The 12,810-nt window shown below is 42.3% G+C and overlaps 1 long non-coding RNA gene across 1 annotated transcript in view; it reads left to right on the forward strand.

The window, feature by feature from the left end:
- LOC134348109 (uncharacterized) overlaps positions 1 to 12,810 on the forward strand; it is a 46,866-nt gene that overhangs the window by 14,341 nt on the left and 19,715 nt on the right. Inside the window, exon 2 of the long non-coding RNA XR_010018354.1 lies at positions 9,694 to 9,861. This is a non-coding gene — a long non-coding RNA (uncharacterized LOC134348109). The remainder of the gene's footprint in view (positions 1 to 9,693; positions 9,862 to 12,810) is intronic.

Genomic DNA, 12,810 nt, shown 5'->3' on the forward strand with positions numbered 1-12,810 from the left:
TATGCAGCTAGATGCAGACAGGAAAATGTTCCATGTGGAGCCTCATCAGGAATTATATAAACAACATTCCAGACTATCATAAAATAGCATTTCTAGAGATACCTACAAATACGTGGATTAAGATGTCCGAGTGCTCTCCAAGATAAAATTCTGGATTGTTTCTAGCCATCGGTTATAGGCCCACTTCATTAACAATGCGCTTTCTCCATCAATTGCTTTCACCTTCTGCTCTTTTAGTCACAGTTCCAACACCCACTCCCTGCTTTCAAACTTGCATCCTTCACCTTCCTTAATACTGCTACTTCCTCACCTTCCCACATGCATCCTTGTTTCCTTTAACCATTCCCCCTTTCTCCATTTCACACGCCCTTTCTTCTGCTCCCATCCCTCCCACCTCCTTCTGTATTTCATCTTCTTCCAAATCTCACAGAGTTTTTAGAAGCATCTCTTTAAAAAGTTAGGTTTGAATTTCAGGGGTTTGGTTTGGCACACGTGTTTGTGCATTGAGGGCTTTCATTTTGTTTTTGCATTTGAAGGAGATCACATTTTTTTCCATCCAGAGGCTCTTATTATGAAAGTTATAAACCTAATCACTTGTAAATCCTTCTGTTAACAACTCAACACCAACACCTTAACATTAAAGTACCCCTCTCCATGTCCTACAACATTGTATGAGCTTTGGTATGTCACCAAGAGTCCAGTTAATATATATACAGATGTATCGTGGAGAGCATTCCAACTGGTTGCATCACCGTCTAATGTGGAGTGGCCTCCAAGCAGGATCAGAAATAGCTTTAGAGGATGATAAACTCAGCCAGCTCCATCATGGCACTAACTTCCCCACCAAGGAGGGCGCATTCAAAAGGTGATTCCTCAGAAAGGCACCATCCATCATTAATGAGTCCCAACACCTCGGACATCGCCCCTTCTCATTACTACCATCAGAGAGGAGGAACAGGAGCTGATGACATACAGTGCTGTTCCAGGAACAGTGTCTTCCCCTCCACCATCAGATTTCTGAACAGATAATGAACTCATGAACACTACCTCACTATTTTTTCTCTCTTTTTGCACTAATTATTTGTCTTATATGTGTATATCTTATTAGCTCTGATAACTTATTGTATATTTTATGTATTGCACTGTACTGCTGCTGCATAACAACAAATTTCATGACGTGTTAGTAATAACAAAACTGATTCTGATTCTAAGCCTTTCCACATGTCTCCCTTATCTTTCTGTTGCCTTAATAGACTTATTTTTTTAAACTCCCTTCATTTGAGGAAGGTAATTGGACAGAGTTTTGCAAGTAACAACCTTGCATTTTGTCCAAATAGTTGCTGTTGGTGTGCTACATATAGGACTCATCAAAAGCCAGCCTTCTTTTATTTAGAGATACTGCACAGAATTGGCCCTTCCAGCCCTTCGAGCAGCACTGCCTAGAAACTTCGGACAATCCTGGTTTAACCCTAGCCTAACAATGGGACAATTTACAAAGACCAATTGACCTAATTGGTATGTCCTTAGACTGTGGGAGGAAACCGGAGAACCCGGGTAAAACCCACGCATTCCATGGGGAGGATATACAGACGCCTTACAGAGGATGCTGGGATTGAACTCTGAACTCCGATGTCACGAGCTCTAATGGCGTTGTGCTAACCGCTATGCTATCGTGGTGCAGTTGTAGATAGTAAACGGTGAAATTCAAAATTTGCCTGGAATTTTGAGTGAACTTTATTTTCAATCAATATTTCCAGAAGGTTGGAAATATTCAGGATGCCAGGTAAAACTGGGCATGACTTAAGACACCACTGAGTTCATGGCCAACCCAGGACCTGAGCAAACTAGAAGAGACCACACAGTGAGCACTGAATTCTATACACTAAATTCTTCAACCTGTGTTTGGTTCCTGAACAGAGGTCACCCAGTCCATTTGGAGAAACCAAATGCAGATTGGATTACTGGTTTGCAGAATGATTCTCATCAGGCCGCAAGAATGACCCTGAGCTTCCAGTCTCCTGTTTATTTAGTTTTCCATCCCAACCCCACTCTGACCTCTTTACCTTTGACCTCCTCCATTGCTCCAATGACATGCAACACAAGCTCAAGGAGCAACTTCTCAAATTTTGTCTGGATAAGTTGCTGCCATCAGGACTTAGCACTGAATATAATAATTTCATGTAGCTAAACATCCAGCTTTTTTTTCGCTCTGTTTCCACAGATGTTGCTGTGCCTTTTTGTTCCAATTGGTTCATTTTTACTTTTTCGTATCTTTTCTGAAGCAATTGTTCCCTTGATAACTTTGTCCTGTATCCTACCATGGATGTTCCCTCTGTACTCCCCATTCTCCCACCCCCCCCCCACTGCATCTCTAAACTTAGTTGTTTTCTTATTTTCCCTTTTCTGATGGAGGATCCTTGATCTGAAATATTGACTGTTCCATCCTGACCTGCTTTCAGCTATTTCCGACTTTGTTTTGTATTTCCAACAACTACAGTACTTTTGCTGCGTGTTACCAGCATTAGGTGCACGATCTGGAGTAAAAGTTCTTAGAAGTAGTTCATCAAAGTTGCTGGTGAACGCAGCAGGCCAGGCAGCATCTCTAGGAAGAGGTGCAGTCGACGTTTCAGGCCGAGACCCTTCGTCAGTCCTGAAGGGTCTCGGCCCAAAACTGATGAAGGGTCTCGGCCTGAAATGTCGACTGCACCTCTTCCTAGAGATGCTGCCTGGCCTGCTGCGTTCACCAGCAACTTTGATGTGTGTTGCTTGAATTTCCAGCATCTGCAGAATTCCTGTTGTTTGTAGAAGTAGTTCATGTAGTTTCACCTGTTTTTCAGGAATAAATTAGTAAATTGACCTATTATTGACACATGCACTGAGGCACAGCGAAAAACTTGCCATGCATATCATCCATACTGATCAATACATTACAACAGTGAACAAAGTAAAATAATAACAAAGTGCAAAATAAAGTACTTCACTTTCAGAGAAAGTGCACTATAGCTAGACAATAAGGAACAAGGTCATAACTAGGTAGCTGGCTGGTGGTGCCGTGGCATCAGCGCCGGACTTCAGAGCAAAGGCTCCTGAGTTCGAATCCAGCCGGCTCCCTGGCACACTTTCTGTCTGTGCTGGGTTGAGCGTCGAGCTAGCAACGCGACCTCATAAAAAAAGAAATTGCCTGCTACAGAAACATCAACAGCAAAAAGTTGATGGCCTATGCTCTCTTGTGAGTTTAAAGGCAATTTTTTTTTCTTCTTTTATAACTAGATAGATCGTAAAGTCAAGAGTTATCTTATTGTACTAAGGAACCTTTGAATTGTCTTATAACACCTGGGTAGAAGCTATCTTTGAGCCTGATGGTATGTGCTTTCAGGCTTTTTATTTTCTGCCCAATGGGAGGAGGGAGAAGAGAGTAATGTAATCATGGCCTTCAGATAAATCATCCTTCAGAAATATTGTTAGCCAATACTGGAGCACCAAGGTAGCAACGCAGTTAGTTCAACATTACTACAGCTTGGTGCCTCAGAATTTGGAGTGTCTTCCGTGCATTCTTCCCGTGAGCACATGCATTTCCTCTGGTTGCTCCGGTTTCTCCCCACAGTTCAAAGACATACCAATTAGTAGATTAATTGGTCATTGTAAAAATTGTCCTATGATTACACTAAGCTTAAGGTTGTTGGGCGGTCAACCCATTGGGCCAAAAAGGTCTGTTCCACGCTGTAGGTCTAAAAAAAATTATACATTGTGTAAAGTTACAAAATATCCTAATTAAAAATCTTGCAAACTAACAAGCTAGCCATCTGCAATTATTGTGTAGAAGTTGCATTTCAGCCTTTTCCTGCTTTACTAAACTGGTGCTACATATCAAGCCAATTTTAATTGGACATTCCCACACAAAAATCTCCTGAAATTTTCTGAAGAATCATAGGAAGTAATACTTAACCCATGGTCATACTTGAACCACTTTAAGAGAGAAACAAGTGTAATAAAGGGAGTTGTTTCTTGTTTCTTTCCCAATGGGAGCAACATGAGAAACTCCCAGCTGCCACTTTTGTGTTGCTCTGGACAGTGCAAAGGATATCAGGGATTTCTCCCAATGGCAGCTGCAAAACAGCTGCATAAAAGTCTGCCATTAAGATGAGGAAAGTGTGGGAGAGATGGGATTTTGTTCTGCATGTAGGCAATGTCCATGGAATAGTCTTCCCTCATGTCCCATGTTACTGTGAGTTTCAGGGTGATGAAGCGGTGAAGATCACAGCTCATAAATCTGATATACATAACATAAAAGGCGTGCAATCAATGATGGAACAGCCAGTAATTAGTTTCAAATTTCCTCAGTACTGATAACTGAAGCTGGCAAATGCTATGTGCAAGATATCAATGTCAGAAAGGAGAAACTTATAATTGCTAACAACAGGAATTCTGCAGATGCTGGAAATTCAAGCAACACACATCAAAGTTGCTGGTGAACGCAGTCCTGACGAAGGGTCTCGGCCTGAAGCGTCGACTGCGCCTCTTCCTATAGATGCTGCCTGGCCTGCTGCGTTCACCAGCAACTTTGATGTGTGTTACTTATAATTGCTGTTTCATAGGATATCTTGTGCATAAATGTGCTACTACATTTTCTGCAAGGGTTTACCGGAGATGTTAGGTCGCATGCAAAAACTCCACTTTATGTCAGCAGTGGAGGAAACAGGGTTTATGAAACACCTGACATCATTCTGCATTACTGACAATGGAAATAGGTCTGATGCACTTACAAATGAATTGTGTACAAAACAAACTAGACAAATTTCCCGATGAATATGATTTCACCTAGGTATGATTATTGATGCAATCTAATCTGGGTAAGATCACTTTGGATCGTTGCATTCAATTTCAAACAAAATTTTAAACACCCTGTAGTTCTTTAGGAATTCATGATTCTTAAGAACAGAACCTTCATTAACTATCTCACCTTACAAACAGCAAATTCAATAATGTATAATTCCAGTATTAGTATCTGGTTGCATACTGCAGTAATACCAATTTCCACTTTGCAAGAAAGGAGCAGTGACCATGTAATTATGGGTCACTGTCTAATTGGTATTGGAGTGAGGGGGCAATGAAAATAGTATGAGAACTCCTATGGAAATAAACATTGAAGATTTAGTACTGCATGATCAAGTGTAAAACTGAATTGAAACAATATTTAGATTGGTTGCATACCTTAGAAACCTTGTAAATGCTCTCACAGCTTACTTAGTTGTATAAACTGCTATGTTTCTCTATATAGTTTCCACAACGAATACTTAAAGGCTTAGGGCAATGTTCTCTCTATTTCCTAATTAAGAGGGAATCAAAGGAAAACAGGATTTACAAGATTGTCTCTGGTTGATTATTGGATCAATGGATGCAATGTTAAATTGTATCTACTCTCAATTATAAATTCAGACATCCCTTGAAATTGTGTTGCACCTATCTTTGATGTGATAAACTATTGTTACTTTTAGCACCTGCTCTACAAGGGTTTCCATCAAAAAATCTTGAAATTGGTGGGGAAAAAAGTATTCAGCAATATTAGGTTTTTATGCACAGAAAGGAATAATGAGGTGATGAAGTGTCATCCCTACAGTTCTGATGAAGAGTCTCGGCCGGAAATGTCGATGGTTTATTCCCATCCATAGATGCTGCCTGACCTGCTGAGCTCCTCCAGCACATTGTGTGCATCACCTCTGCAGTTCCCACTGTAAATTTCAGTGCAGCTGCAACCACTTTCCTGCATGGCTGTCAGAGAAGGGTATCAGCCCTTAAATGCACTGTCCCTATGTCGACCTGAAAGTGGTAGGCACGAAGGAGAGAGAGGCTGCAGGAGAGAGGGAGAAAAAAGGAGAGAAATCCATTGGACATAGAAGTAGTTCATGAAGCCCCTGCTGGGTAGAAGATATTGTGCTTCAGAGGGCCTGAGACTGGGCAGAGGTAGCCTAACAAGAGCCTGGCTGGAGATTTCTCAAGTTGTCTATCATGGGTAGAATATCAGACATAACTTCATGATCTTTGAAACATAGAGACATCACCATGTGAGCAGCCTTCACAAGGGCACCACAGAACCTGGGTTGATGTGATGATCCTTCTCCCCATCTCCACGTCCATCATGCTATTATGAACAGACTTGAACAGATTTCTTGCATGATAAAGACTAATGGGCAGGATTTTTAGAGACAGTGTATACCAACATCTGGAGAAGTACAGTATGTAGAAACAGGGAGTTTAAAAGAAGCAAGCGGGGCAGTCGGCACGTTTTTTGCACGCCACAGTTTCCAAGGAGACATTGGATCATCCATAATTAGACACTTGGCAAATTCCAATTAAAATAAGTTAGGTTTAAGCGGAGTGGCCAGTGTTAGACTGGAGAGATGAGGTTTTGATTCATTGAGGCTTCAGTAAGTAGAGACATAGGAAGTAGGTAGATTTTTTTTCATTATTTATTCTTCCTTTCTTTTTTATTGCCATGGAGGGTAGCGGAATGTTCCTCTTGTGAGATGTGGGAAGGCAGGGAGACCTCCTGTGCAGCTGCAGCTTCTTTTAGACCATGTTAAGGAACTGGAGTTGGAACTGGATGAACTCCAGATCATTTGGGGGGCTGAGGGGATGATAGATGGGATGTACAGGGAGGTAGTTACGCACAAGTTGCAGAACACAGGTAACTGGGTGACTGTCAGGAAGGAGAAAGGGGATAGGCAGACAACGCAGAGTACCCCTTGGCTGTGCCCCTCAATAACACTTTGGATACTGTTGGGGGGACTGACCTAGCAGAGACAGCCACAGGTCTCTGGCACATAGACTGGCTCTGTGGCAAGAGGGTTAGGAGAGGTGAGCTGCAGTGACAGGGGATTTGTTGTTTAAGGGAACCAAAAGGAAGTTCTGTGGATGAGAATGAGAATCCTGGATGACTCCCAGATGCCAGGGTCGGGAACATCTCAGGTCGAGACCACAGTGGGAAGATGAGCAGTCAGATATTGTGGTCCATTCGGTAACAAAGACATGGGGTAAGAGCGGTGACAAGATTCTGTAAAGTGATTTCAGGGATTTAGGTGATCATTTAAAGGACAGGACCTCCAGGGTTGTGCTCTCAGGGCTGCTACACCTATGACATGCAACTGAGGCCAGAACTAGGAAGATCATACAGTTTAACATGTGGTTAAGGAGATGGTGCAGAAAGGATGGCTTCAAATTTTTGGATCATTGGTTCTCTTCTAGGGAAAGTGGGGCCTGGACAAAAGGAATGGCTTGTACCTGAACTGGAAGGGGACTAATACCCTCGTGGGACAGTTGCTAGTGTTGCATGGAAGGGGAGTTCAAACCAGAGTTTCAGGGGGATGGGAACCAGAGTGCCAGAACAGACAGTGGTGTAGTTGTGGAGAAAGATGTTGTTAAGCCTACACACTAAGTCAGGAATCAAAATGTTGAGCACGGTGGGACTAATATTTTGAGCTACATATATTTCAATGCAAGGAGTATTGTGGAAAAAGTGGAGGAGCTTAGAACATGAATCAGCGTGTGGAATTATGACATTGTAGCTGTTAGTGAGACTTGGTTGCTGGAGGGGCAGGACTGGCAGCTCAATGTTCCAGGGTTCCATTGTTTTAGACTTGATACAGCTGGAGGGATTAAAGCGGAGGGGTTTCCAATCAGGGAAAATGCCCCAACAGTGCTCAGTCTGGACAGACTGGAGAACTCATCTAGTGAGGCTTTATGGGTAGAACTGAGGAATAAGAAATGGAACTATATTATAGACCACCCAATGTACGCGGGATTTAGAGGAGCAGATTTATAGGGAGATCACAGACTGTTGCAAGAAACGTAAGGTTGTGATAGTAGATCATTTTAACTTTCCACATATTGCCTGTGACTCCCATACTGTAAAAGGGCTGGACAGGAAAAAGCTTATCAAATATGTTCATGAAAGTTTCCTTAATCAGTACATAAATGTCCCAACTAGAGAGAGTGCGATACTATATGTTCTATTAGGGAATAAGACAGTGCGGGTGACAGAAGTTTGTGTAGGGGAACATTTTGGATCTAGTGATCATAATGTCATTAGTTTCAAGATAATTATACAAAAGGTTAGGTCTAGTCCTTGGGTTGAGATTCTAAATTGGAGGAAGGTCAATTTTGATGGCATCAGAAAGGATCTGGCAAGAGTGGACTGGGATAGTTTGCTTTCTGGCAAAAGTGTACCTGGTAAATGAGATGCCTTTAAAAGTGAAATTTTGAATTTGTATGTTCCTGCCAGAATAAAGGCAAATATAACAAATTTACGGAACCTTGGCTTTCAAGAGATATTGAGGCCCTAGTTAAGAAAAAGAAGGAGGTGCCTAGCAGGCATAGGGAGGTAGGAACAAATGAGGTACCTGAGGATTGTAAGAAATGCAAGCGAACACTTAAGAAGGAAATCGGGAAGGCTAAAAGAAGGCATGAGGTTGTTCTAGCATACAAGGTGGATGAGAATCGTAAAGTCTTCTACAGATATATGAAGAGGAAAATGCCAACAAGAGACAAAATTTGTGCTCTGGAAGATCAGAGTGATAATCTATGCATGGAGCTGAATGAGATGGTGAAGACCTTAAATGGGTTTTTTTTTCCATCTGTATTTATTCAGGAGATGGACATAGAGTCTTTAGAAAGCAGCAGAGAGGTCATGGACCCTATACAGATTACAGAGGAGGAGGTGTTTTCTGTCTTGAGACAAATTAATGCTGATAAATCCCCATGACCTGACAACGTGTTCCCTTGGACCCTATGATAGACTATTGCAGAAATTGCAGGGGCCCTAGTAGAGATATTTAAAACATCCTTAGTCACAGATGTGGTGCTGGAGGATTGGAGGACAGATAACGCAGTTCCATTGCTTTAAAAAGTCTCTAAGAATAAGCCAGAAATTATAGGAATGTGAGCCTGACCTTAGTTGTGATCAAGTTATTGGAAGGTATTCTACGAGACCAGGTATATAAATATTTGGATAGACAGGAACTGATTAGGCACGGTCAACATGGCTTTATGCATGGAATGGCATGTCTAATCAATCTTATAGAGTTTTTTGAGGAAGTTACAAGGATGAAGGCAAGGCAGTGGATGTTGTCTGCATGGACTTCTGCAAGACCTTTGACATGGCCTTGCCTAAGAAGGTTCAATTGCTTGACATTCTTGATGGGTAGTAAATTGTATTAGACATTGGTTTAGCAGGAGAAGCCAGAGGATGGTAGTAGATGGCTGTCTCTCTGACTGGAGGCTTGTGACTAGTGGAGTGCCACAGGGGATCGTTGTTGTTTGTCACCTATATCAATGATCTGGATGATAATGTGGTTAGCTGGATCAGCAAATTTGCGAATGACACCAAGATTGGGAGTGTTGTGGACTGTGAGGAAAACCATCAAAGCTTGCAGTGGGATCTTAACCAGCTGGAAAAATGGGCTGAAAAATGGCAGATGGAATTTAATGCAGACAAGTGCGAGATGTTGAACTTTGAGAGGACCAACCAGGGTAGGTCTTACACAGTGAACAGAGGAGTGCAGTAGAACAGAGGGATCTGAGAATACCTCTCTGCGATTACTGCAAGCCCTGTGAAATGATCAGATCTGTACATCTTCATTACCATTTGCGATACCACAAAACTTGTAGCCCCAACTATCATACGTGTTGTCTCTGCAGGGGTTCCGGAGAGTCTTCCATTCCCCTGAGCCGGAGCAGCAGGAGCTTCAGAAGGAGCTGAAGGACAGGATGATGAAGGGAATGATAATGAATGGCAGCAACCAAAAGAGACACATTCACTGTTATGTCATAACCATTCCAGAGGGGATCTGCAAAGGGGGACATAAGGTAAGGTTTATGCCTCATTCAGACACCCCTGCTGGAAGCAAGTAAGATGTGGAGAGATTCATTTAGTTGTGTAGGTTGCCTGGAAGTGCACCCTTCCTACAAGAGAGTCTCTTACTGAAAGGCAGAACAATATTTCTTTCCTCCACTCAGTTTGGAGATGACGTTGCTGGCAGGAACATTCTCTTAGTATGTTACATGCCTTTCTGCTGCTCTTGCTTTTGGGTCTGATCTGATTCATGGCCTTTGGGCTGCAGCTCTCCGCACTGCTCCTTCTTTGGCACTGGCTGCTTACTATCTGGGATTTGCAAAGTTGTCCAGCATGTAGCATTTTATGATGAAGTCCTCAGATCTACTGAGTGCATACTATCGGGTGTCCTGGTCTGAGGAAGGCAAGAATTTCAATATAATAAGACCAGGACATCCTCCACCATGGTCTTATGTGCTTCTAGTTGTATCTTATTATGCAGTTGGAGTTCGAATCAATGACTAAACTCCAGGATTAGAAAGTTGTTCCTGTCCCCCAGGATCCACCATTCAGGGCACAGCCAGATATTGAAAGGGAAAGGCAGTACAGACTGGTGCAGGTTCAAGCCATTGGAGCTGTCAGGGAACCTGAGGTCCACCATGAGGCAGGTTTTTCAACCGGAATCTTGACAGAGTGGAAATCTTTTCTCCTGAAGGAATTGTTAACAGACACTGAGATGTGACAAAGCAAAAATCTGTGACACTCCTGATGCTCTAGTGAGCAGCAAATTGAGATCTGAAAGCCAAGAAGCTGAGAGTCGCCATCACCTTGACCTCCACAGAGGGTCTGTCTGAAAGCAGCACTCGAAGTACCACTCTCACGTGAAGCTCCAGTGACCCAAGCTTGGTTCTGACCACCAGGGTTGTCTGTGTGGAGTTTGCATATTGTCCATGTGACTACCCACGTTCTCTTGAGGGCTCTGATTTCCTGCCACATCCCAATCATGCGTTGGTTAGCTGGATCCTGTAAACTTATTGGCTCTTGGGTGAATCAGTGGGTGTTACTGGGCATATTTGAGCAAATAGGTTATAGGGAAATAAGTGGGTGAATGAGATTGATGGATCACTCAGTCTAACCACAGAGCTGATGGGCTGAATAAGCCTCTGTCTCTGTTGCACAGAAACATGAAGTATGAATATGGTATAGTGTCCTTTCAAATCATGAGTAAGAGCCAGAGGATTATGAGATACATGCTGATTTTCATGATAGTGTTGCATATGGCCGTTGTGCGAAAGTTTGAGCTCCATTCTGTGCCAGGGAGTTCTGAAACCTGAGCTGCTCAAAGACTAGGTGCGAGCTAAAAGCTGAGTAGATTTCAGGAATGCTGGTGTGATTGTGAGCTGAAGTCCTGGTTCAATATTTTGAATGGTGGAATTTCACCTGGAGGTGATCAGCAATGTAATTTATTTCGTGTAAAATCAACTTTGGATTGTGTGTTGCTGAAGAAAATCTTTCTATGTGCCTTGATTTACTATAGATATTGAAACTATATGCATGTTAATTTCCATTGGTCTTGTGAGCAAATAATCTTTCACAATATGCACTAGAACTTTCCTTCTATGCACGAATAAATAGAAATTGATCTAATAAATTAACATTGAAAGTACAACAAATATTCTTGCAAAAATGATATTTTTCATAATTGCTTTGTTTCTGGAAGGCATGACAACCGAGTTTTGCATAATCTTAAGTTTAAAGACGTCAGAAAGAAGGGAGCCAGTAAAGTGATTTGGGTCTGATAAGGGTTTTAAAAGCAGATGAGCCAAGGCAAGGGCAGTCACATAGGTGGAAAATTTACTCTGTGGAGGAATAGTTGGCATATATGATCCGAAACATAATCTGTGGTTGAAACAAGAGCTTTGCATAATTTAGACTCCATCCATTGAAGTGGATGGAGTAGATGGCAAAAGCGTACAGAGGCTATAGTAATTGAAAGATAGCTGATTGGAATATTTATTTGGAAGTAATGCCTTCTCATCGATTACTGGGCTCTGAATGAGCTGCCTAATAATTTATGGGTGGTGGATTGGTCATGTGATCTGCTGATAAGGTTGAGCAGGGTATTGTCAACATTTATGCAGTAGCAGGATGATAATGCTGAAGGGAATAAAATAGGTAGGGAAATGAAGCAGAATATTGTTGAAGTATGGAATGAGATGCACAGTAAGAGATTCTTTGGTTATCGCAGGTTAGATAAGAATTGAACTAGCCAAACGCAGTCACGCTCAAATGGTCAGTGTTTTTATTTGCTTTTATTTAGTGACACAGTGCAGAGTAGGGCCCTTCTGACCCTTTGAGTCACATCACCCCAGCGACCCCACAACCCTGATTATCCCAAACCTGAACACGGGACAATTTACAATGACCAGTTAACCAACATCTTTGGACTGTAAGAAGAAACAGGAACACCTGGAGAATGCCCACACATTCCACGGGGAGGACTTACAGAGTTTCCTTACAGAATGGTGCCAGGATTGACCTCTGACTTCTGGAACTCCCTGAGCTGTGATAGTGCTGAAGGAGGAGAACTGACTACTTTTTAAGTCATATGAGCCACAGAGGCAAACAACATGGAAATAGTGCCTTTGGTCAAACTGGTCCAGGCTGACTAGGATTCCCACCTAAGCTAGTTCAATTTGCCCATGTTTGTTCCATATCCTCTACTTGTGCCTGTCCAAGTATTGTTCAAAGGTTGTTAATGTACCTGCCTCACCCACTTCCTCTGGCAGCTCAGTACATATTCTGACCACACTCTAGTTGGGAAAAGTTGTCCCTCAGACTCCAATTAAATCTCTCTGCCCTCTCCTTACATTAATTACCTTTAGTGACTTTGACAAGGACCATTTCAGTATAATTGCTGGTAAGAGCAATTCAGACAAAAATTCTGGGAAATATTGGCATGAATATGTCAATCTATTGCACCA

The sequence above is a fragment of the Mobula hypostoma genome, chromosome 6, assembly GCF_963921235.1.
Source record: "Mobula hypostoma chromosome 6, sMobHyp1.1, whole genome shotgun sequence".
Taxonomy (NCBI): domain Eukaryota; kingdom Metazoa; phylum Chordata; class Chondrichthyes; order Myliobatiformes; family Myliobatidae; genus Mobula; species Mobula hypostoma.